A 22,003-nucleotide genomic window follows, 5' to 3' on the forward strand; every position below is an offset into this window, starting at 1 on the left:
TGAGCGCTGACCGCGGCCCCACCTGCCACCATGGCCGGACCATCCAGGCTCACAGCGAGGAGATGAGACTCCGTGAAGGTCGGTGAGCCCCCGGGGTGCTGGCGGGAGAGGGGGCCGAGCCCCAACCTGGGTCCTCAGTGCTCTGGTCGTAATACAGAGCGGCGCAGAGTGCGCAGGGCAGGAACATTTCCTCCTGCACCCACCTCTGCTCCCCTCCCCTCCGCCTCTGCCAAACACTCATCCCTGCAACAGACCCTCGCTGAGCACCTACTGTGTGCCAGACATGGTGCTAGAGACACGCGCTGGGTGATCAGGCGAAGTCCTGGCCCAGGAGGGCGCCTGGTCAGGCAGGGAGGGGACGATCCCCGGGCAGTTCACAGTGAAGTGACGGGGCGCCCAGGGGGACCTGCCCCAGCCATGGAGGAGGAAAGGAAGGTTCCAGGAGAGAAGGGCGTCCGCTTTCAATAAGAGGACAGAGGCTCCAGAAGGTGAAGAGACTGGCTGCGGACCCGCATTTTTCAAAGTGAGGTCTGGCTGCCACTTTGGGATTGGCTTCCAGGTTATTCTTTCCTCCTATTTCAGCCCAGATGTCACCTCCCCCAGGAAGCCTTCCTGGATCCCAGTCCCTGGCTCCCTCCATTCACAGTGGCCTATGAATGGTGACTTGTCTGTCTGACCCACTAGACAGGGATCTCCCTACAGGCTGGGCGTGAGGGGTTCTTCTCTGGGGCTTAGAAGATTCTAGCACATCTTTGCAGGATCGCAGAAAAGTGAAAGGCTAAGGCTTCTTCCCGTACTTAACCAGGCTGTGCAGCCCAAGGTGTAACAGTGGAAGAATAAGAATAAGAGCAAGACTGATAATAAGACTAAGAACATAAATGTGAAAATGAGTAAGACTATAAATAAGAGTAAGAGTTTCCACTGCTGGGCCTCCCTGGTGGCACAATGGGTTGAGACGCAATCTATAAAGCAATCCGCAGCCTCTGCAGCACTAGTTCGCTCCCCAGCCAGGGAGCTGCCCACATGGCGCAGCAGACCTTTCTGACTCGCCCGCTGCTCCCCTCAGCAGTGTATTTCAGTCAATCTGCCTGTTCTGTTCCCCACTCTGTCTCTGGTGAGTCCTCTCACCCCCACACACCTCTGGCCTGTTCCCCAGTTCTTGTGTGCATGAATAGATAACTCTTTTAATTTTAATTTTTTTTAAAGATTATCTATATAAGAACCGGGGTACAGGCCAGATGTGCGGGAGGGTGAGAGGATTCACCGCCAGAGACAGAGCAGGGAACAGAACAGGCAGACTGACTGAAACACACTGCTGAGGGGAGCAGCGGGCGAGACAGGAGAGGTCTGCTGTGCCATGTGGGTTGCTCTGCGGCTGACGGGGATCGAACCAGCACTGCAGAGGCTGTGGACAGCTCCACAGCACTGCGCTCAACTGCCTGTGCCACCAGGAAGGCCCCATAAATAGATAACTCTTTAAAAAAAAAAAAAAAGAGTTTCCATTGCTTCTGACTCTGTAAAGACCAGATGGGAACTACTTCTGGCTTTGCAGGCTGCATAGTCTTTGTTACAACTACTCAACTCATTTTACAGAAAGGCAGACATGGCGAAAGCATCTGTGTTCCAATAAAACCATATCTACAAAAGCTGCAGCTATTGATCAGTGACCCTTGGCTGTCAGCTCACCGTCTGGCCCCTAAGTAGCCTGGGCTCTGCCTGCCACCTGCTATGAGATCCTAAAACCCTGATTAATTCTCCCAACTCTCTTTGAGGCATGTCCTCTTATTTCCCCCACTTTGCAGATGCAGAAACCTAGGCGCAGAGGAGAAACCATTCATTCAAGGTCACACAGGAAGGAACCAGAGCTGGGATTTGAACCGGGGCATGTTGAATGCCGAAGCTGGCCGCTCATTGTAGGCTGCACTAGCTTCCCCAGGGGCTGTGCCCAGATCACTGCTCCCCACTCCCAAATGGGGGTGACAGGGGACAGGCCTAGGCCTAGGGGAGGGGGTCCTGGAATGGAAGCAGGTTAACACAGGGAGCCCTGCCAAGCTAGAAGTCTAGCCCTGCAGGGGAGGTGGGCAAGAAAAATCAAACCTCACTTCAGAGTGTGGGAACTCAGGTGGGACCTGGGGTGCTCAGAGCAGGCCTTCAGCTCCCACACAGCCCTACAGCGCTGGGAGGCCAGCAGCGCCCGCTCCTGGAAATACTGTGGTAGGGCAGGCTCTCGGGAGCTGACCTCACCAGCTGGGTTTTCCTGTTGTTGCAAAGAATCCTTTGTCTGTAGGAGAACAGGGGTGGGTGGGGGGAGTGGGGTGCGGCCTCCGGAGCCTTCCGTGGAGATTCCCAACAAACCCCAGTGAATGTTTGTCACCTGTCACCAGGGTGATCTACCTAATGTTCAATCACAGGAACAATGGACACTCAGAACAAAAGCTTTCAAGAACCCCACCTTATCCCCCCCACCCCCCCACCCCCACCCCACACTCCCCTATCTCCCCTCCCCTCCCCTCCCCCACTCTCCCTGGCATTAATCCTTTAGCTGCTGGACTGTGGCCAGGTCTGGGATGTCCCTGGGGACACTCGGGACTCTCATGGACATGAGAGTCAGACGGGCACCTTGCGGGGTCCCTGGCCAGAGGAGAGAGGCACAGAAGTCATGCAGGTCCCAAACCTTGGTGGCAGACGGGACCGTCCCTTCCCGTGTGTCCCTCGCTGCCTCTCTGGCCTGGCACCCCGGCAGCCCTCGCTTCGGCCGATGCTGCTTGGACCCAGCTGGCGTGCGCAGAAAGGGGCGGCTGGTAGCCGGAGGGGCCTTCTCACAAAGCCAGCGGCTGCCCAGAGACTGGGGACGTCCTGGGTCTCTTCCCAAGGTGTGGCTGGAGGGATACCAGGACCCGCTCCCGCTAAATCTGTCCCGCTCCCTGCCAGCGAAAGCCACCGGCTGGCCAGCGGGAACCTACAATTTCACCTCATTTGGAGGTGAGGCTTCTAAATTTAACAGCTGGGCTTTAAGGGCTGGGTGGCTTTTATGCCCCAGCCCCTCACTTAGGGCTCTTTCATATCCGCTCAGATGCCAACCAGGCCTTAGTTTGCTTATAGGACTTTCCAAAATAGCCCCTTTGGTTTCGCATGAAAGGAAATGGCAAGCGAGCCCGGGATGAGGAATGTGAGTTTATACAGCAGAGGGACGGGCGTCTGGAGGAGGCTGCCCTGGGAACCAGACTGTCTGCACCAGATGGGTCCAAGTCCCTCACTTTGCTGACGGCTCGACCAAGCCCAGAGTGGTCCCGTGGCCAGCCCGGCTCACCAGAGCTGGGTGGAAGCGCAGGAGGAACCCCAGCTCCTCCTCCCTGCCCCAGTGTCCTCCGCCCTCCCCAGAGCCCACCTGAAGCCTTGGCACCAGCTGTGCCCTCCACCCGGTCTGCTCCCCCAGGACACCCCTGCCCCCGCAGGCCTCCCACCAGCTCCCTCCCAGCCTCAGGCCTCAACAGAGAGACCCTCCTTGATCCCTCACCCCACATCTTCTTTCACCTTCAAAGAATTCATCGCCATCTTGAATTTTCTTAGGGTTTGCTTGACAACTGTCTGTCCCTCGCTAGAGGCTCAGCGCCAGGGGACAGGGGCTCTGCACAGCCGTGTACCCAGGACCCCAGCAAGTAGCTGGCCCCCAGCAAATCCCAGTTGAATAAGTGATTGCTTGAATAAGTGAATGGTAAGGACATATCAGGGACACAGGAGAATCTCGCCCAGTGCGGGATCTTGAATAAGTTTCCTCACCTTTGAGCCTCAGGGTCCCAGCTTAGCCCTCGGGGCTCCCCATGCGCAGGCCACTCCAGACCCCGAGTGAGCCCCACAACTCACTTAGTGGGAGAGAGACTCCAGCTTTGGTCCCCTCTCTGTCCTTGCTCAGACACTGTCCCTCTCCCTGTCAATCAGGCCCAGAGCAGTCCCCAGGCCCAGAGCCAGGCCGCAGAGGGTGGAGCCTGACTTTAATGGGTCGTCTCGTTCTGTTGACTTTTTAACCTTCCATGTGAAGTAAACAGTCTTCCGTCGGATATAAGGTGCTGTTTTAAAATAAAAGCATATTTAGGGCCTCCCCGGTGGCGCAGCGGTTGAGCGCTGGGTTGCGAAGCTAACCGCAGCCTCTGCGGCGCCGGTTCGATCCCCGGCTGCTCCCCGGCCACCGGAGGAGGGTCCCACATGACCTCTCCTGCCGCCCGCTGCTCCCCTCAGCAGTGTACCTCGGTCCTTCTGCCTGCTCTGCTCCCCGCTCTGGCTCTGGTGGATTCTCTCACCCTCCCGCGCTTCTGACTGTACCCAGTGCTGGTATAAATAAATAAACAAATAAATCTTTAAAAAAATAATAATAATAAAAATGAAAGCATATTTAAACGAAGAAAGTGGCAGATTCGAAGGACACTTGGCTTAGTCGAGCAGGTAGGAGTCCCGAATCAAGATCTACAGCCACGAGGGCCCTTTTCCTCAGTTTACCACACAGTCTACGGCCTCCTGAGCTGCCTGTCTTCCAGGGAGCCGCGGGAGGCGCTCGGCCCAGAGGCTGGCCAAGGGCGGGCCACTGGGAGTCCAGTCCAGCATCTCAGGGCTCGGCCCACACACCTGTGCCACCGTCACAGTTGGGGACACGGCGGGTCACAAGTGACCAAGTGCAGAGAAGCTTAAATGGCCTCTGGCTGGGTCACTTGAGGAAGAGGGTTTTAGGGAATAATGGCACGGGGAAGGTGAGAAAGAGACGAGTTAAGAAGAGCAGACGTGAGCGACCAGCGGCGTGGTCTCGCTGTGCCTCCGCAGGGCCTGCGCCGTCATGGTCCTCGCAGCCAGCGAGGGCGGCCATGGGAACACGTTTGCCACTGACGCCGTGCCCCTCGCGCCAGCGACGGAGCCTGGAAGCTGTGTCCCCCACACCCGAAGGCCTTTGCTTCTTGGGGTGCACCTGCGTCCTGAGAAGGTGCTTTTATAAAGGCCACACATGCGGTCTACACTCCCAGCTAGCCCCCAGGGGGCTACGCAGCAAGATGACTCCTGGGTTCCTGTGAACTATCCAGTGGTGTTTGGATGTAACTGGCCCCATCGCTGCTGGGATCACCTCCACACCCCCCAGCCCAGGCGTGTCAGAGGTGGGGGGTGGGGAGGCACTGGGAGAGATAGAACCTTGGGGCAGAGCCTGAGGCACCCTGGGGTGGGGGGAGGTGCCAGGTGGCTGTGGGCAGCCCAGAGACCCAAGAAGAGGGGGAGGTAGCAAATGGGGGGACTAAGCCTCAAAGCACAAGCTGAATCCCTTCTCAACTGAGCCCACCTCAAAGGGGTGCTGTGGGGAGATGCTTCGAGGCCAGCTCTCAAAACCGAGTCCTGAATGCGAAAGAGGGAGGCTGCTGAGTGGGCTGCTGAGTGGGTACCAGGAATTGAATGACCTGTTCTTAGAACAATGCCTAGTGCATAGTAAGCGCTCGGTGTTGATTTTATTGGCTTCTCAGCATTATTCTGGTTTCAGTTTTTGACATCCCAGGTACACACCTGGAACAGTGACTGAGAGGAACAGTGACTGAGAGGAGAGGTCGCCGCCCCTCGCCATGAAGTGGGGGTGAGGATGAACCCCCGCTCCGACCCTCTCCTCTGTGGCTCTCACTTCTCAGTTCCTCTGGCCTGTCCCCATTTTTGTCCCTGGCCCCACAGCAGGAGGCCAGCATGGGGCCGTTTGCACCTGCATTTCCCTTATTTCTGACTGGAAAAAGCTTATTTCCACAGCTCACTGTCTTAGAATCTCCCCTCCGGGAAGGACCTTCCTTTTCCTCATTGATTTCTAGGAACTGTCTCTAAATCCTGAATCCGGATCCTTCTGGTTTCTTCCCGGCCCTCAACTCACCCTTTCCTTGCTCTTAATGGAGTGCGTGTGTGCAAGAGAAGCTTTAAATGTTTATGCGACCAGATCTGTCAGTATTTTCCTTCTAGCTTTTAGAATTTGGAACCTGCTTTCTCCACATCTAAGATTCCGTTTCTAATCTGTGGATGGCTGAAGCTCCCTGGGTGGGAATTTGGGCTTTCCAGCCAGACTGAAAAACCCCGCAGAGGGCCTTGGTCCAGAGATTTCACCATCCTCTGTTTCTCAGAAACACCCCGAATCTTGCCACCTCACCCCCTCCAGAACTAACCCCCTACACACCCAGAATGAGTGTTTTTTAAATGCTCATGAGGTTTCTCAGAACCACGCCAGGCACCAGGCCTCCGGGATCTCAGAAAGAAATCTCACCTCTGCCCCACACCCACAAGGCCTGCACCAGACTCGGCCCTGGAGTGGGCACTCACCCCCACAGAGCTCTGCCTTGCACATCCCTCCCTGGGGGATCAGCAGGGCGGTTCCCTCAGCCTGGACGCTCTCCCCATGGGCTCCACGCCTGCTCCTCCCCGTGACGCAAGTCTCCCTGATAGATCCTCAGAATCACCCCGTTGCAAACTGGCCTCCCGCGTGTGGCTGCTGAGTGTGTAAAGAGCAATTTGGAAACCAAAACTCATCAAAAAACGTCAATGAATTTGCCCTTTGACCTAGCCATTCCCACATGGGGTCAGGTCTCCCTGCAAGGAGACCCGGGTCTTCAGATGCACAATCCCCTCGGCCACACTGTGTGGCGCATCACCACTTGCGTGTTTACGCCTCCCCCCACTATCAGGAGCTGGGGGGCAGAGCGGGGGTCTGGGACCAGCGCTTGGAGGGAGGCTGTTCTCACGAGGCCCCCTTTTGCATTTGGTGCCCTGGGCGTGCGAAGCCACCCTCAGCACCAGAAGCTAAGCCAGAATTAACCCCACCCCTGAGCAAATGACATGCAGCTGGAATAGGACTATTTATTGAAAATTCCAAAGGGATATTATTTTGACGTTTAAAATGTGATACTGCTTAAATAAATGCACCAATTCTAGTCTTTTCCTGTGCACAGTAATAAACCAATTACCACATTGGGTTCGTCGGCGGGAGAGATGGATGTGTGTGCTTATGTGTGTGATCATTTGTTTAATATATACGGGTAGTCATTTTTATAACCTATATTGGGAATTTCTTCATCAACCCAAAGATGTGAGTGGCTGACTCCAGAGAGACCTCATCCAGCAGTGACTAAGGAGAGGACCGACAGAGGGAGAGCCGGGGTGCCCACCTCTGTCTGGGGAGGCATGAGCACCCTCTGTGCCTCCCCCCAGAATTCATCACAAGGGGTCAAGCCATGTAAGGCAGGTAAGAGTGATTGCAAAACCTTTGTATATCACCTTCTCCCCACCTATCCCCACCCAGCCTGGCAGGCAGGCAGGATGAGATGTCACCCACGCCACCCACCCTGCCCCCCACCCCCGTTTCCAGCTACACTGTGGCTCCCCGCGGGGAAGTGGTTTTTCCACACTCACACAGCCAGGTGGAGGTGGGGACAGGAGGGAAATGTGGGCACCCAAATTTTAAGCATCTGAATAGCAAGAGGTAAAGGGGTGGGTGAACAGGGACCACATTGGAGGACCCTATAGGCAGGTGAGGGGTTAGGGCCTTCCCTGGGAAGCCCAGTGGGCATTAGGGGTTCAAGCCCACCCAGTGGGGGCCTACTGTAGGTGCTGGGTGGCAATGAGGATCCATGACCAGCAGTGCTGAGTCAACCTCCTGGAATGCAGCCCCCCCCCCCGCCCCACCCCCAGCAGGCACGTGGGCCAGTGGAGCAGGGCTGTTAACAGCCCGGAGAGTGGTCAAGGGTTCAACAAGAGATGAGCCATCTGGTCATCCCGAGGTAAACAATTTACAGGCATGAAACCAAGCCATTCTGCTGCTCTGGTTTCTCTTTCGATAGTGCAGTGTGTAATTCCTTTGTTTCTTAGTGCCGATTGGAAATGGATGCCCTGGTCCCAGGGAAGAGGAAAAATCAGGTTGTTTCTGCCCCCCTTTTTTTTTGCCCCATTCTCAGGACTAAGCAAATTTATGCCAGGTGGCTCACCCTCTTTCTAAGGGGGGCAGATTTCCTCCCAAAGAAACATTGATGTTCTAGAACCTAAAGTCTTGAATTCAAGAATCTTTCACATTAAATCCACTAAGTCGGCAGAAGGTCCCTTCTGGTCTTCCCAGGTGCTGCAGCGCTGCTCTACCAGTCACTGCAAAGGTGCAGGCAAAGGCAAGAGAGGGCCTCCGTTGTTGAAGTTCCCAGTGAGGCCAGTGGATTCCCAAGCATGCAGGATATGTGGTGGCTTAACAGCCTGAAATAAACAGCTTGTGCTGGAATTAAAATCCTCGAGTTTCCAAAAGTGTTGCAAAACATCCCAGGCAGACACTGGAGTTTGTGTACTACAAGCTGTTTATCAATTAATTCCTTCTTGCCAAACATTCTTAGTTGAGTCTATTGGGAGATGATTTTGTGGGACTCTCCAACTTTGTAATGAAATTTTTTTGTAATGAAAATCACCAGGGAAAGAGCACTTGCTTTACCAAGACTCATATTACAGAAAATGTGGCTAGAACAGGTAGTTCCCATAAGGACAAGGGTGGGACTAAGTTTTGAAGTCATGGAATAAAGAAAAGTGACTTCTGGGGACTAGGATTTGGAGATGCTGCAATAATCTCTGAGGCATACACCCAGATTTGCATGGAGGAGGATGAGTATGAATCTTGGGGTCAGTAATCTCAACTTCAAGTTCAATCTTCGCCTCTTTCCTGCTATGGGATCTTGGACAAGATTCCATCCACGTGCTCTGAGCCTCAGTTTCCCCATCTATAAAATAGAAGCCATTAAAATGACCTTATAGATGCCTTCCTTTATAGTTGGCAGGTCTTGCTCATTTTAGTTCCCTTATTAAAAGGAAAGACCAAACTATAATGTAAAGCTTTTCCTACTGCTAGTTGTGCAAAGGTCAGATACCTTAGGTAATGCACTAGCTTTCTGTGGCTGCTCTAACAAAGTGCCATGTGAAAATATATTTTCTGGAGGCCACATAGTTCTGGAGGCCACGTGTCCAAGATCAAGGTGTCATCAGGGCCACATCCCATAAAAACTCCAGGAAAGGATACTTCCCAGCTTCCTCCCAGCCTCTGAGTGCCCTTCAGCCTTAGCTTGTGGCTGCATCTCTCCAGCCTCGGCCTTGTGGTCTTCTACTCTGTGACTACGTCATCACAAGGGGTGACTCTCATCTTATAATGACACCATGCAATATGCTGGATTCGGGTCCCCAGTGACCTCAACTTGAGTTTCTCCACAAAGGTCCCATTTCCAATCAGGTCCCATTCACAGACATTGGAGGGTAGGACTTCAGCATAGCCCCCAGGAGCACACAATTCAGCCCACAACAGGTAGAAACACACTTCCCTTGGTCCAGAGGTTGAATGAGGTTTGGAAGTGCTGAGGTTGTCCCCGGGCACTGTTGGGCTCAACCTCTGCTCAACTTCTGCTCAAGAAAACCCAGAAAGGCACCTGTTGTGACTGACAGCTGGAGAAGGGGAAGCTTTGGGGGAAGGGAGGGAAAACACAGGCTCAGGAGAATTCCCACAGGGGAGGGAAATTTTCCAGGCAATGAAATTAAGGGTGGGGATTCTAGAATTTCTTTCCAAGTATGTTCCTGCTGGGTTCCCATGACTCCAATTTCTATGGACTTTCTTGCAGGTGGCACAAAATTTAGTTCCTGTCTGCGGCTGTTGGCCTGCTGGGACTGGCCCAGGGTGCCACTGTCCCCTTCCAAGAAGAGGCACAAGACACCCTTCCAGGCTAAGCAGACGTGGCCTCCCTGGGTAAGGGCCCTGAGCAAAAGGACAGGACAGCAGCCTGCGATTTCCTTCATCGGCCGTGGCGGGGCAGACTAGAATGTGCTGGGAGCCCATCACGGGAGGCTGATCCCTGGCTTGGGTTCATTTCCAAGCCCGATTCTCTGGATCCAGGGAATCATTCCACAAGCACCCCTGGGTGCTTCCAAAGGACCCCTCAGCTGAAGCCAGACTCTCCTACGCTGGCTCACAATGAACATCTGCAGAGCCCACTGTCCCAGCACCAGCGCCTGCAGCTTTAGGACAAATCAAAGAGTCGGGGCGCTTTGGCAGAGGAGGAGTGAAGCAGGCGCTCGTACGGAGGAATAACAATGCGCCCCCAAAGTTACCTAGATGCGGAAATGACTGACGAATTAATAAAAACGAATTAGAGCAGTGTCCAGCATGGCCCAAGGCAAAAAAGACAGCAGTTCTAGGAGAAGAGTGGAGGGTTCACTGCATCAGCGCGAGGGGCCGGAAGTGTCCCGATCCTCTTGGCCCTTTGGGGCGAGCGGCGGGAGGGAGAGCTCGAGGTTCTGGATCTTGGGCCATGGTTTAGGGTCTCAGACTCTGGTTCAAAGGTCAAAGTGAGGAGCACCCCACAAGCGCTCTGGGAGATGTGGGCCCCCCACCCTGGGACTGACGCCTGGGGGTCCGGGTCGTCCCAGCTAGAATGCAGGGCTTGGAGATGCAGCTGGGGTGACTGCTCCCTAACGCTGCCCTCCTGAGCGCAAGGATCGGGGCGGCCCCACCTCACCCCACCTTGCCAAATGGGCCTCCCCCGCAGCAGGCCTGGACACTTCCTGCACACAGCTGTTTTGAGTCTGCGCCCCCTCAGGCTTTATGGGTTTTCCTGCTTAATGAGGTAAAGTCTGCCCAAGCCTAGTTCCGGTAAGAGCAGGAGTTTCGATGACCCAGCGTGGTGATTTACAGGGAAGTGCTCCCTGAGGGCCGGGCTGGCTGGAAACAGATGCTCCCCCCTTCCAAGGTCAGGAATGAGGTCTGGGCCTTCTGGTGGGGGCATGGGGTGCTGGGGGCAGCGCGAGCCCTGGGTGGGAGGTCAGATCTGGGCTCCAGCCCAAGCCAGAGTAACTAGGAATCTCTCTCTCTCTCTCTCTCTCTTAATTTCTCTCCCACCCACGCCCACCCCCTGTAATGTGGGGATAAAGGCATGTACCTCACAGGAACTACCAATCTGACACTAGCTCTTACTACTATTAGAACCTAAGAACTTCTGCGGCAGGCCGACTGTTAAGATGGCTTCCAGTGACCTTTGACCTGGTGTAATCCTCGCCCCTTTGAGTGTGAGTGGAACCTGTGACTAGAATGAGCTATGACACCTGTGACTGTCACCTTCTCTGGCAAAGGGAAGGCCTGACCTCATCGGGTGGGCCCCAAAACAGGCCTGGCTCTCCCAGGCAAAGGAGGTCCCAGTGGGAGAGGGATTCAGCATGAGGGAAGTCTCCATTGCTGGTTTTGCAGAATTCTGAAGGCTTCTACAAGGACGTTGTAGGGTAAAGAAAATGTCAGGCTTTTCTGCCCTTCCGCCATCAGGATAGATGATGGATCCTTGTCCTGAATGCATGCCTGATGGCGGGCACCTGGAGTAGGGTGTGGGCATAGGTAGATGGGATTCAGCTGAGCTAAGACTGTGCTTTTTAAGGGCGGCGTCACGGGGACGCCAGCAGCAGCAGCAGTAGAAGCCGAAGCCGAAAGAGAAGCCGAGAAGCAGCAGAACGAACGCTAGAGAGCCCAGATAGAGTGAAGACTTGCTGGGGACTGGGAGGCCTGCCAGCCTCCCAGCCCCCCAGCCAGCACCCCTGCCTGCCATATGCCTGGTGAACCCCAAATAAAAAACCTGCAAAACTACTGAGGACTCTGACTCCTCCTTTACCCGGTCTGCATGGGATCAGAAAACCTGCACTGTGACCATTCCTGCCTTTACAGACGTCTGGAGGCATCTAGAAGCAGAGAGGGGCCCTGGCTGACAGCAAGCATAGGCCTCGGTTCTGCAGCCGCGGTTGCTGAATGATACCAGTGAGCAAGCTCTTGGGAGAGGGTTTGTCCCCACTGGCTCCAGAAAGGAGCTCAGCTGGACCAATGGCTTGGACTTATGACCCCAGTCACAGCAGCCAGATCTCTGTCCTCCAGAACTGGGAGCTCATCCACAGGGTGTGTGAACCGCCAGGCTTGGCTGTTACTCTGTTACACGGTAAGAGAAACCCACACACCCCTGTAAAGGGAGGCCTCAAGCCTTCTGCATGACCTACACCGGTGGCTGGAGACGAGGTCCAAATCCCGACGGTTCTGCTCACTGGCTGTGTGATATGAGCAAAACTATACCCCAAAACCCCTGTTTCCTCCCATGTAAAATGGGGATGGAATGAAGTAAGGTGTCAGAGAAGGCGCAGTGTGAGGGCACGTGGGTCAGTCACACGCCACATCCCAAGATGGCAGCGGTCCCGCCCGCTACCCACACAGCCTGGGTCTGCAGGAGGCTGTGCTCTCTCAGTGAGCGTGATCACGCTGTGTGATCACAACAACGATGATGACACACTACCCAGATGGCGTGACATCAGCTGACAGCAGCAGCAACGCTCCTGCGGCCTCAGAACCCCCGTACACGCCTTGGACATGGGGGTGAGTCCTGACCTGGAGTTCTGGGCGCTCCAGGCCACTGGGGAAAAGGACCCTAACAAGAAAGCACAGCTTTGGGGGACGGAGGTGGGACGTGCATAGCACTCTTAGGGGTACATGGAGCAGAGACCAGCCTAGGAGCTCTGAGCTCCTCTCAGTCTGGCGCGGCCAGCTGAGAGGCCCTCCTCAGGCCTACTTGGCGCTGGCTTCCCTGAGGAGGGATTCTGTTGCAAAGCCTGTCTCTTCCGTAGAATTAAAGACAAAGCCTTGTCCTTGTATGAAAGAAGCTGACCCCCAGCCAAGGGAAAGAAGCATGTACAGCCTCTAGTCCATTCCCAGCACAGGCCCTCGTGAGCCCCACTTCACCCCCATATTCTCCCAGTCTCCCGAGGCCTCTCTGACTTCTCACTCTCCACCCACCCACCTGGCCTCAATTAGCCCTCACGCCTCTCTGTCCCCAGGACTCTCACTCAGGCAACATGTGCTGGGAGCTTGGGCTATGGAAACCAACAATTTCCCATTAAATGCAACTGGCCTGCTGGGGAACACGCATCAAATCCACAAGGAGATACCACGTCACACCCACTAGCACGGCCCTAACCAAAGCAACGCACAACAGGTGCCTCTGAGGAGGCAGGAAAATCAGAAGCTGCGACCCTGGTGGCCATACTAAATGGGACGGCCCGTGGAGAGCTCGGCAGCTCCTCAGGTGGCTAAGCGCAGTGAAATGGGAACATGTGTACCCCCAGACCTGGCCCCAAAACCTCAAAGCGGCTTACAGTAACCAAGAAGCCGAAACTACCCAGTCATTGGCCTAGGAACAGATAAACAAAATGGGGTCCATATGACAGGAGATTATTTGGCCATATACAGAAATGAATTCCTGACACAGGCCCCAAATGGCTGAATCTCGGAAACATCCATGTAAGTGAAAGAAGCCAGACACCAAAGGGTTCACACTCCGTGATTCCTTTTATAGGAAATGTCCAGAACACGCAAATTCACAGAGACAGAAAGTCGATTTGTGGATGCCGGGAGCTGGGAGCCGAGGAGACTGGGAGGGACTGTTAATGGGTATAGGGTCTCCTGGGGGAGGGGGAGGGAAGGACAATGTTCTGGAATTAGACGGTGGTGACGGTTGCATAACTTTGTGAATAAGCTAAAACCGCTGAATTATACACTCTGAGAGGGTGAATTTCATGGAATGTCACTTATATCTCAATTTGAACACAGATTAGGAAAAAAGCCTGGACTGCTACTTACCAGCTTCGTGACCCTTCCCAGGTGACCTGGCCTGAACCCCAGTTCCTCACAGGGAGCCAGCACGTCAGCAACTGGCCTCCCGCGAGGGTCTGCTGCCATCACAGGAGAACCAGAAAACAGTGATCAGTGTGGAAGTTTTAGAATCCATGTTAGGGGCCTCCCTGGTGGCACAAGGGCACTATGAAGCTACAGGCAGCCACTGCAACACGAGTTCCATCCCTAGCCAGGGAGCTACCCACATGGCGCAGCAGATCTCTCCTGGCTCCCTGCTGCTCCCCTCAGCAGTGTATTTCAGTAGATCTGCCTGTTCTGATCCCACTCTGGTGAATCATCTCACACCCCCCAACCTCTGGCCTGTACCCCAGTTCTTGTATGCATAAATAAATAAATCCTAAAAAAAATAGACTCCATGGTAGGATTAATTGCTGGACCAGGATAAATTTCTGATGGCCTCCCCAGGCCTGCCTCCTCCAGCCACCCTGCCCCCTCACACTCGCGCCGCCTGGGTGGGCTGGCGCTCTTCAGCTTGGCTCTCCCTCCCCTCTGCCTGGAAACCCTGCAGGCCCAAACTCGCCCATGACCTCAAGCCTGCCCCCAGCTGCACAAGGCAGCCATGGGGAAAAGCCTCCCCATCCAGAAGCCTGAGAGGATGGCACTGGCCACAGGCTGAACTAGGCTCTGAGTCACTTGAGAAGGGTCAGGTTACCTTTGAGTATGTCCCAAATTTCATTCATTTGTCGCCTTCGCAATTTCCCCCATAGCTGAGGATCACCTGCATTACAAGTTATTTAATACTTTTGTTAAAGCAACTCACTTTTCAAAAATAGGTGTCGGTTAGGAGGACACTTTCATCATGCTTGTGAACGAGGAGCCGGCGGCACTTGCCATCCACAGTCACGTAAAAAGAGTAACTGCCAAATGTCTGCCCGAACACAGAACCAGGTTCAAGTCCAGGTGGGCATATCCGTCTGCTGAGCCTCTGCCCTTTCAAGGGGGAGGTGTGGAGGTCTCAGGGAGGCAGACTGACCGCAGACTTTCTCGCAGGCATCAGCACGACTGAAAGATAGTGGAAGAGGGACTTCTGCCACCTGTGAGTCACCGCCACACAATGGCTGTGCCGCCTGTCATGTCCCGGCATCTCCCGCCACTTGTGATTTAGATCTCACCACCCCCTCTTGAAGCCTTTTCTGACCCCTCATTTAAACTGCCTGTATTTCCCGTCTCCATCCTGCTTAATTTTTCTCTTTAGCCTTTAATACCATCTGACAACCTGCACATGAAGTTCTCCGTGTCTATTATCTGTCACTCCAGATAGAACGCAAACTCTCAGAGCCCCGGTGTTCTCAGAAAACAGGCAGGCAAACATCTGCTGGATGAATGAACATCTACTGCTGCGCGAGTGGATGGATGAGTGGATGGACGGACAGACAGATGGATGAGTAGAGAGATGGATGGAGGGATGGAGAGAGGGAGGAATCTAGTATCTCTGCTGGCTTTGTAGTATCTTACACTAACTTCACACCAAATTGTACACTTAGGATGGGATCCACTTTCCAAGAGTTGAGTGAGCCAGTGAATGAACGCATCAATTGCTGATTTTTTGCCCGGACAGTAAAGTCTCCAGTGTTTGAAATAACCCAGGCTTCTTCATGTGTATATGTTTTCCAAGTCCCCGAGTCTAAATTCTTCCTGAGATTGTCTCCAGGACTAAAAGGGTGGAACCTTTGCCAAGTAAAGAGTTTGAATTCTCAGTGTAGACTCAGTAGCGGTGGTCTACCAGGAGAAGAAAGTGGGGATCCCAAGAAGGGGTGGGCAGCTCGAGGAGAGTGCTCCCCAGGGACAAACTCCTCCTGGCTCTCCTGCCCAGCACCCTGGCACGCGGCCCGGGGGAGCAGGCAGCCAGGCACACAGACACGCCACAGTTACTAAGCGACCCTAAGTACATCAAGATGGCGCAGTGACGCCAGCCATCTGAGTGGATCTGGAAAGAATTGGGGGGTTGTTAAGATCACCGACTTAAGCCTCTTCTCACAGGAAAAATATTTATTTCACTGAGCTCTGCTTTTTGGAAAGCTGCGCCTTGAACAGTCTGCATCGATCTAGCAGAGTTTTGGCTGCTGCTAGGTTTTGTCTCCTCTCCTGTCTCAGGCGGCGTGGGCTGTGTGTGTGTGTGTGTGTGTGTGTGTGTGCATGTGTGTGTGTGTGCGTGTCCACAGCTATTAAGCTCTTCTTTAACTAGAAAAAAATGGACAGAAACTGAGTTGGTGGCATGAGACATAAAACTGGGATGTTTCATCCTCAAAGATGCCAGCTTGCATTTGCAGGAGGCAATTGCTTCTTTCATTCCCTTTTTATGCAACATGCTTCTTTAAAAAAAAAAAAAAAACAGACAAGGATGCAGAAGAAAGCACAAATCACGCCTGAGCTTCCCAGGGGCAGGGATAACCTTTAGTGCAAGCCAGTCTTTCCACCCCTTTCAACCATTCATGCCAGGGGGCAGCTGATGATACAACGAGTCGCCTCTCCAGCCAGGATGTCTGTCTTCTCATCTGTAAGACGGAGTAATAACGGACACACCTCTTTGGGCTGTTGGGAGGCCTCAGCAGGACAAAGTACAGAATTTCCAGGACACAGTGCCTTCTTAGTAAAGGGCACCTACTTCGTAGGGTAGAGATATACAATCTCCATCCATGACTCAGTATTGCGTATACACGTTCCCACTTCACTGTTCTCATAAGCATTTTATTTTATTTTTTTAAATAAATTTTATTTTTATATTCCCCATACAATTGCAACCCCCTTATTTTGACCCCAATCCCTCCCCTCCCTGCCCCCCACCCCCCATAGAGTGTCTCTGTTTCATAGTTTTTTGTTGATTTTGATTTTTTCTTTCTTATAGTTACTCTTTATCCTGCTCCCTTATTTAGGGTTTCTAGATTCCTGCTATGAGTGAGACCATCCGGTGTTTTTCTTTTTCTTTCTGGCTTATTTTGCTGAGCATGATCCCTTCCAGCGCCATCCATGTTGCTGCAAATGGCATGTGCTTATCTTTTTTGAATGCTGAGTAATATTCCATGGTGTATATGTACCACATCTTCTTGATCCAGTCATCTATTTTTGGGCATTTGGGTTGTTTCCAAAGCTCTCCTAAGCATTTTAAATGCATGCAGCACATTCGGTTGTGGGTCCACACCAATATTATTTTTTAACTCTTCCTGACAGGTGGAAATCGAGCTTACTTCCACATTACAAATATGCTGGGATGGAATTCTCTAGATGCAAATGTGGGTGCATTTGATCATCTGTCTTTGGGATGAATTCTCAGAAGTAGGTCCCTTGGATCAAATGGTATGATCATTTCCAGGAGCCTTGATATTTCATATTTAGCATATTTAGCTGGAGTTGCTTTCTGTGCCCACAGATGCACATGAGAGGATCTACTTTACCACATCCTCAATGGTCATCACCTTTCAGATATTGCCAATTTGATAGGTAAATATGATGTATTGTTTTTATTTTGCATTTTTAAAAACAAATGTGCTCACTATTTTTCTAATATGGGTTGTATTAGTTACAATACATAATTTTTTATATTTAAAGAGCAGGTTTATTAGAAAAGGGATAGTCCAGTAAGACACTTGCATAGACACAAGCAGGCAGGCAGGAAGAGCTGCCCCAAAAGGGACAGATTTGCTGAGAGAGGCCTGCCTAGTTGCAGGCAGGCAGCCTTGAGGAGCGCTGCCTCCATGAGGGAGGTCAGGGAGGAGAAGTCCCAGCATGATACAAGTCACGGACAGGCAGGAAGCTGCTGCCCTGCAGGAGAGAGTTGGTGAAAGGAAGCACCTGCATAGTCACAGGTGGGCGGATGGAGTGCTCCCTAGTTACAATATATTGAGTATTTACTACATGCCAAGTATGGACTAAGGGATGTCCATAAATTATCTTAATCACATTTCTAGGTTTGTACCCTTGAGACAGGAAAGTGGGGACACGACTGGATATTTGTACTCCTGTGTTCATAACAGCATATGCACAATAACTAAAAGGTGGGAACCACCCAAGTGTACACTGACAGATGATGGAGAGACAAAATGCAGTGTTTACATACAATGGAATATTATTCAGCTGTGAAGAAGGACATTTTGACACACAGCACAATATGGATGGACCTTGACATTATGATCAGTGAAATAAACCCGCCACAAGAGAACATGTATTACATGATCCCTGTCAGATGCAGAGACAGGCCATGGCTGGTGCATCCTGGGACACGGTGAGGGGAGAATGAGGAGTTATTGTTTAATGGGGACAGTTTCAGTTGAGGAAATGAATACATTGTGAAAATGGAGGATGATGATAATAACACAGCAGCGCGAGTTAATCTCCCTGACATCCTAGGAGGTAGAGGCTGTTATTACCTTCCCTCTGCTTAAAAAGTTGGTGAAAGTAAGGCTCAGAGAGGTGAAATATACTCCCACACAGCCTATGAGTAGTAGACAGGCGTCGAAGCGGGTCTCACTCTCTGTCTGCCTCATCTGGAGGCAGGAGTCAGAAGGAAAATTCAACTACTCTAAGGTAACAAGAATTGCAAATGCACACAGTCAGATGCCAGAAGAAATGGGCAGAAAGGGCCCTGGAGGTTAAGAGTTCAGTTCTAAATTTATTTCTGACCTTCTTACAGGTTCTAAATTTGGCCAAACAAGTTCTTCCAGCCTAATCAATGACGTGGGTGCATTGTTTTGAAGATCAGCTTTTTTTCTGGTATGAAAGGCATAAAATAATGCAGAGCTTGTTTGGAGAAGCCGTCTTGCCGTCTGCTAGCAACCATCTGAAAATGATCTTGGACTCGTTGATGGTGGACACACGTGGCTGTTGACCGACTTTTTTCAGGGACTGTGGTTAAGGCCATTTCCTGAACCCAAGTCTGAATTTCTCTTCCTGAATGAACCAGAAACAGAGCCTCAGGAAATAGCTAGGCCAAAATAATTTTTTTTTTTTAACTAGAACCAAGCTTAAAGTTTTCCTAAAATTACTAATTGAAAACAAAATAAAACTCTTTGGAGATTCTCCAGGCCAGGGAGAAAATGAAGGGTCAGTGCCGGAAGACCCCACTTCTCTGGGAAGGTGTTGGGGTGACTGACTGACCCATGATCCCATCTCAGAAATTCTGCCTCATTGAAGTGGGGTGGGCATGTCACACTGGTGGTCTGGCCACTGGTGACTAGACACGCCTTGGATCCTGGACCCAAGAGAGACCACCTACTCGCTGGCCACAAACATACTACTTTCAACACTGGACATCGGATTTCTTCTCACAGGAATGCAAATCCAGAGACACAGGACATCCCATCTGATACTTTTGAGCTCAACAGGGATAGAAATTTGGAATCGGGTGCCATGCTGGGACACATGCACTCAGAGGTATGTGGAAGAGGGGTGGGCTCTGTGGCCCTCTAGATCCCAGTGATAGTGTTGAGTGGCTGGATCAAGCTTCACCTGAGACCCACCCTACCTCTAGACTTTTCTGTTACATGACCCAACAAATCTTTCTTCAAATTTTATTGGGTTTTCTGTATCCCCAATTCTAACCAAAAATAACCAAAAGAAACATCTCTATAACCTTCCAACATATCCCTTCTTTATCTGAAATTATTTGAGTAGACTTATGACCCATGAACTTAAATAGATCACACCAAAGCAGGCAGAGCCCTTTGGGAGAGTTGAGCATGCAAAGCAGAGTCCTTCATGTTCTAAGTGACAAGTTCCCCTTCCCTGGTCTGAAGCCCTTGGAGGAGGGGCAAAGAGGTTAGGACTTTGCTGCAGGAACACGCTGTCCTCACAATGACCCCTTCTCAACCTCAGAAATGCTGTTATCAGAATCCCTCTGAAGGTCCTGGACAAAGGGTGAAGCTGGGGACTCCTGAGGCTGAAGGGCAGGTCGGGGCCTGGGAGAGAAGGAACAGGCTGGGAGGGGGCAGAAATATGTCTTCCTTTTTCCCGGGGCCCCCAAAGCACAGCTGTTGTCCGGGGTGAGTTTAGCCATTCATGGGCGGACGGGCAGTGACCCCATGCTCAAGGCTCTGCTGGGGTAAACTGAGTCTCATGGTGGGGAAGAGGCTTAGCGTGAGAGATACTAGGGTTGAACCTGGGCTGACGGCTCCACGTGTGGCATCTTTCCCGATACACTCGCCGTGAAGCTTCCGCTGCAGGCCTCTTGCAGAGGCCACATCTGCCCTCACATTTCCCTTCCAGCTGGTTCTACAATCAACAGCCCCTCCAGACATCCCTGAGGGGCTCCCAGGAGCTGACTGCTGATGAGGAAAGGATTAGCAGCAAACTTGACTCTCCCCTCGGCCTCTGTCAGACCCCCGGAGGCGTGGGTGTGTCCTCCTACCTGGGCGCATCTGCTCCAGTCGTCAGCCGGGCCTGCCTTGATTAGGACCAGACCCGGGGAAGGAGCGCTCTGAAAAGCAGGGGAGAGCCAGAAGGAATTACAAGTGAAATTTGAAAAGGCCGTATAGAAACACTAATAATGGGCATATCTGTGAAACTGGCTGCTCCTCGAGTGCTGGGCCCAAGGTGGAGCCTGGGTGGTAACCTGAGAGGTGCTGCCATGGCACACTGTCAGCCACCCTGGGGGACCATGGCAGATGTGGAGGCACAGCACCCAAAGGTGTCTCTCCACCCACGGTCCGCCTGGGTCCCTGCCCTGGACACCCCCACTGGCCAGCCGTTCTACAGCCCCTGCCGTTTCTCAGGAGCCCCGGCTGAGCCAGGACTGAGCCCACTGCTCACTGCTGGGTGACTGGGGGAGGTCACCTCCTTTCTGAGCCTTGGTTTTTCTCTTGTACAATGTTCCCCAGAAAACCTTCTAGAGCGGAGCGTTTCCAAGTGCCGTCGGCCCCATTAGCGGGCCTCGAGCTCTGAGGGAGGTGGTGGGCATTCCTTTATGTTGTTAGGCTCCACGGTGGCAGCATTTTTTCCGTGCACACCCCATTCTTTCTGGGAGCCACACGTGCTGCCCTGGCCGCACCCCACACCTTGCACAAAGCTGCGGCTGGTTTGATGACTCACACGCTCTGTCTGGGCCTCACAGGGCTGGCCGGCCTGGCCAGTGTGGCTCGGTCGGAACCAGGGTCTGACATGCGTGACTTGGAGCCTGGCTCTGCCCTCCCCACAGCGTGGCCATGGGCGGGCCTACACCTCCTCCCCAAACCTCCAGGTCAGCTTCTGAGCCTGGAGGACAGCCCCACCCACTCCTGGGGGTGTCTTGTGACTCTGAATTGAGACCATGCACGCCAGGCTCTTATTTTTGCGAGAGGCACATGTTGAGTGCAGCGTTGGCCCACCGTAGGGGTTACATGCCTGTCACGCAGCCATCACTAAAGCTCCTGTGATTAGGAACCCCCTTCAGGACCTTCCAGCTCCTTGTTGGTCCCTATTTTCTCCCCTAGATTGGATGAGGCTGAGCTGGAGAATAATCGCTGCCAGGATTTAGCCTCCACTCTAGACCAGTGGCTGCTCATCGTCCTTCACTCCAAGACGAGACTGAGGCCTGTACCCAAAAGGGAGCCCCCTCAGCATCACTGTTTGAGAATGCATGTCTAGCAGAGCATGCGATTGGCTTTATTGCATTTCAGGAAAGGCACCCCAAAGCCAACTGAGTTCTCTCGGCTGGACAAATGCTTTGACGAGCTGGTTCCCGGGAACTGCCCACCTTGTGTCCTCCTTGTGTTCAGCTCCAGCCCATTCGCTGGGCCGAGCTTCCTGGCTTTTCAAGTCTATTTTTTTTTCCATGTGCAGCAGCTGTCTGGACTGGACAGCTCCAATTAGACAGATTCCCACAGGAAAGGAAGCTGGCCAAGAGTCAGGAGGGCTCTGTCGCTGAGTTCCGGCATGATCCTGGGCAAATCTCTCCAGCTCTCTGAGCTTCAGATTCTCATCTCCTTCAACTCAGAGCAGGCACTGCAGGTAGGTTTCTGCCCTGTCCCAACATCAACTGGTGAATGGACTCTGGTTGCTTTGGTTGTAGTGTTGAGAAGGATTCTGAGACTGTGTTTGAGCTCACCAGGGTGCTGTGATCGATTAGCAATGTCTGTCACATACAGAAGGATGGAGAAAGGGGTATGTCTGTAAAATACTTGCTGCTCCAACCAGCTCTGTCAGGTTCCTCAAAGCTTGAAACGACTTAGGACCTCATAGGGTCACACGAAACTTCAGAAGTTGTTTGGACCTTTCTTCTACCAGCCCCACAGATCGCTGTGGTGAATCAGTTGTCAGAGCACACCATCAAGGTGACAGAAAACATTCACACCACCACACCCTATAGCC

General features: G+C 52.7%; 1 protein-coding gene across 1 annotated transcript in view; it reads right to left on the reverse strand.

The window, feature by feature from the left end:
• RIPOR3 (RIPOR family member 3) overlaps positions 1-22,003 on the reverse strand; it is a 62,659-nt gene that overhangs the window by 24,556 nt on the left and 16,100 nt on the right. The gene's annotated exons all lie outside the window — the stretch shown is intronic.

This window comes from Talpa occidentalis, unplaced genomic scaffold (genome assembly GCF_014898055.3).
Source record: "Talpa occidentalis isolate TD23 unplaced genomic scaffold, MPIMG_talOcc4v2.1 talOcc4.10, whole genome shotgun sequence".
NCBI classification, from domain to species: Eukaryota; Metazoa; Chordata; class Mammalia; order Eulipotyphla; family Talpidae; genus Talpa; species Talpa occidentalis.